The following is a 4,204-nucleotide window of genomic DNA, read 5'->3' on the forward strand; positions in this document are numbered from 1 at the left end:
TGCGGTAGCTGCAGCGGTTGCAGCCTCAGTCAACGCGGCGTACCGCTCATCGAATGTCTCCATCAGGGTGGTTTTAATAGACCCAAACATCTCCGAGATCTCAGCCCGGATCGCGGCCGCCACCTCCTCGTGAATCATCTGACGAATATCCTCGTCACTCACACCGCTCGTACTCGCTCCATGACGCGGTCTAACCATGATGTCTCTGAAATACAACATAAAACTATCAGAGATTCTACCGTGTACAATTGTACTCGATACGCAACCCTACTCAGTCCCCCGGTATCCAGGGATTCTTACTTGGGTCTCCCACTGACCCGGTGTCCTCGGTAGTACGGGCCCAATACTACCGACCACACCGCATCAGTGTTCATCCCAAGTCCTCCTCCCCAAACTCCGGATAGTGAGTACTCTACTTCTGATATGCACTATTTACCCGCATACTAGCAAAGCATCTCATATAGGCAAACTTCCCTAGACTAAGGCATCACAAATCAGGCCACTCTAGTCCTATCATGAATACCTAGTCTTCTAGCATGCATAACAATTCATATCATATAATATTGTAAGGTATTTTGGGGATCTTTACCGTTCGGGCGCTGACTGATCGTACACACTGCTTCTTTCTTGCTTACCACAAAACCATTTACAAAAGTTTATGCCTTTATTTGAAAAGTTTCCTCAAATCCTCGGTTTGAGTTCAGTTACCCCCGAAGGTGCACCCGAATCCCTCAAACCAAGGCTCTGATACCAATTGTAACAACTCAAATTTTCAAACAAATTTTTCTTTTTAAAAATATATTTATTTCCATTCATTTCAAGACATAATTAGTGTAAATATTCTGTCAAATACAAATAGTCAAAATCCCAAGATCATAAAAGCAGTCTTCAGTGTGTATCGATCATGCCGGCGCCTTTCCACGGTCCTCGCTAGTACCTGAAATACATGCACAACAACTGTAAGCATAAATGCTTAGTGAGTTCCCCAATATACAACTTACGCACATACGCCTTTCCAGGCCCGACCTTCCGGTCCATGTGTCTCAGGGGACTTCCGTCCCTGCTGGGTAAACCTTCCGGTCCTACCCACGCCGACCTTCCGGTCCATCACACAACATATCGCCTTCCGGCCCATAACATATTGCCTTCCGGCCCATAACATATTGCCTTCCGGCCCATAATATAATCGCCTTCCGGCCCATAACATACATAGCACATATAACAAATAACTTACCACATATAGCATACATATCACATATCATATCCGACCTTCCGGCCACACAGTCAAACCCTTCCGGGTACAGTATAGTGAGAAGACTCACCTCGTAAAAGCTGAACGCTAGCAAATCCCGAAATGACTCGTGCACAACCGACGAGCTACAACCTCCCTGGAATATGCCCTCTCTGTGTCTCCAAACCGCAGAACTCAAATCCCTTGCTGTTCCTTTAGCCAAAACCCTTCTCCTCCTTGCCCAACAATTTCTTCAAGCCCTAATATCCTCCAATCTTGCTCTAGATGTCCACAGCCGTTTAGGGTTCCTCTCAATCGACTAAAGACGGACAATGACGGCCTGAGATTTCGGGCTGTTACACACTTATATACTTATGAATTCACCAGCTTTAAAGCTGATACTCGCTTTCAAAATTACTTGTATCCTTAGGTCATCATAGACAGGTACCGATGCAAGGAGAAAGGAAGATGGAGCTTGTTCAAGACTTATCTTTCATTTTGATTTATGCTTTAGTGTTTATCAAAATTTGACAGAATACAATTGTATAATAATTATTTTATTAATGCAATGGATGATGTTGTTGTTTGTTTACTACTTTACATTGTTGTTGATATTATACATGACGTCCTCCGCCCCAGAACGTTTCCGCCGTTCTCGGTTTTGGGGTGTGACATCTTAACCATCCGAGCTTCTCACTGGCGTAGTTGGGTGACATCGTTGTGTACCCGTGGACAAACACCACACCATCTCTCTCTCTCTATCTCTATCTCTCGTTTGAAAAATTAACTAAAAAATGCATTTGACCGGTTTAACGACTATATTAAATTATTTACCACTTTATAAATATAGGTTAATTTTAACTTTTAATCTTATATCACCTTCTATGTTTTTTTCTTATTCATTCATTTTTACAACAAAATGAATTCCAAGGAGCCCACCCTAGATTTTGGTAAAAAGAAATCTTGTGCTAATAGTTCAAGCAAACAGACCAACTAGATATGTATTTTCTTTTGATTAGTTGATACCACCCCAATTCATTCCCTTCCAATTTAAATGTTAAAATGTTCAATAGTGTTATCCAATGTTTATGCCAAACATTATCTCGAACATGTTCAACAACTTATTTCCTTTTTTCTATCATGCTCGACAAATCCAACCCCATCTCTTGTCACAAAGCCAACCCCCCTACAAGATATAAACCCAAACCTCGACAAGTCGGATACCGACTTCATATTCGAAACTCAACCCATATCACCCATGTTAGTATATATTATTAGCCCACTTGTTTATGGGCCCTTTTTTTCTTTAGCCCATTAGGGGTTCTGTCTAGCTAGTATTTATATCCGCTTTATTCCTTGTAGTCTTTATGCTTTTCTCTAAGAACCCTTGTAATTTCTCTTTGATATAATCATATGACAATGTTATCATGGTATCAGAGCAGAGGTTTGATACGTTGTTAGAATTCTTTGTAGCAGTCAGCTGTGGCGTGGTTTTCGTGGTATTTGTTTTTTATATCTTGATGCGTTGCTATTGTTGATTCGTTGTTGTTGTCGGTTCATTGCTGTTGTCGGTTCGTTGCTACTGTCGGTTCGTTGCTGTTGTTGGTTCATAATTGAGTCGATTGCTTCCGCTGGTTTGTTACTCCTTTCATTCTCAGATTATTATATTGTCATTGTAGTTATTCATTCACTATCAACATGACTGGAAAGGATGATTCCCTTCAGTCAATTAGTACTCGTTTGGATGGAAAGAATTATACGTATTGGAGTTACGTTATGAAGAACTTCCTTTGTGGGAAGTATATGTGGGGCTATGTCACTGGGACTAAAGCCAAACCCTCAGTGCCTCAAATTGAGAAGTATGATATGTTGCTTGATGCTAGGGAGACTGATAACTCCAAGCTTATTACTTGGATCAATTATTCTGTTACTCAGTCTATTGGTATGCAGTTGGCTAAGTATGATACAACAAAGGAAGTTTGGAATCACTTGGAGAGACTGTATACTCAGTCCAATTTTGCTAAACAATACCAATTGGAATATGATATTCATTCCCTTCAACAGAATGACCAGAGCATTCAAGATTTCTATGCTGCTATGTATGATCTCTTTGATCAATTGGGTCTTACTGAATCTAAAGAGTTAAAAGATTTTGAGCCTTACATTGCTAGGATGGAAGAACAACGCTTGGTTCAGTTCTTGATGGCCTTGCGTTCTGATTTTGAAGGTCTTCGTGGAACAATTCTTCATCGCTATCCTCTTCCTTCAATTGATTCAGTTGTCAATGAGTTAATTTCAGAAGAGACTCGTATGAAGTCCCATGCAGATAAAGGGTTTAAAGCAACCTCTACTCCTACTCTCGCTGCTGCTGTGCTTGTTGTCTCCTCCAGTCAATCTCGATAACCTTCAAGAGTCGCTTATGATGAGTGTGCATTCTGCAAACAGAAGAATCATTGGAAAGCTTAGTGTCCATTGTTAGTCAACAAGGGTAAATCTGGTCAATCTCAGTCAGGGCAACAAAATAGGCCTGGTCAACAAAAGCATCAGTCATGTTCCTCTAGTACTCCTCGATGGACCCCTCGTCCTCCACAATTTGCTGCTGCTGCTGTTCCACCCGTTGACACAGAATCTGTTGGACATATGCCACCATCTGCATTGGATCCCAAGGTGTTTGAGAGCTTTAGACAGTATTTGGCTTCTAATACCACTACCATGTCTGCATCTATGTCTCATTCTGGCCATTCTTCATCTGACACTTCAGGTATTCCCTCGTCTTTTTGGATTTTAGATTCTGGTGCAACCCATCATATGACTCCTCATTTGTCATTCTTGGGCTGAAGTTCTGTTTTGTATTGCGTCTTTTGGGCTCGTAGATTAGCCTTGTATTCTCCGGTTTGGGCCTGTCCAACCGAGAGCCTTTTATGTATTGTATATAAGTTATCGCTTGCATGCATATTAGGTTAAGATTCAAGA

The sequence above is a fragment of the Lactuca sativa genome, chromosome 2, assembly GCF_002870075.4.
Source record: "Lactuca sativa cultivar Salinas chromosome 2, Lsat_Salinas_v11, whole genome shotgun sequence".
NCBI classification, from domain to species: domain Eukaryota; kingdom Viridiplantae; phylum Streptophyta; class Magnoliopsida; order Asterales; family Asteraceae; genus Lactuca; species Lactuca sativa.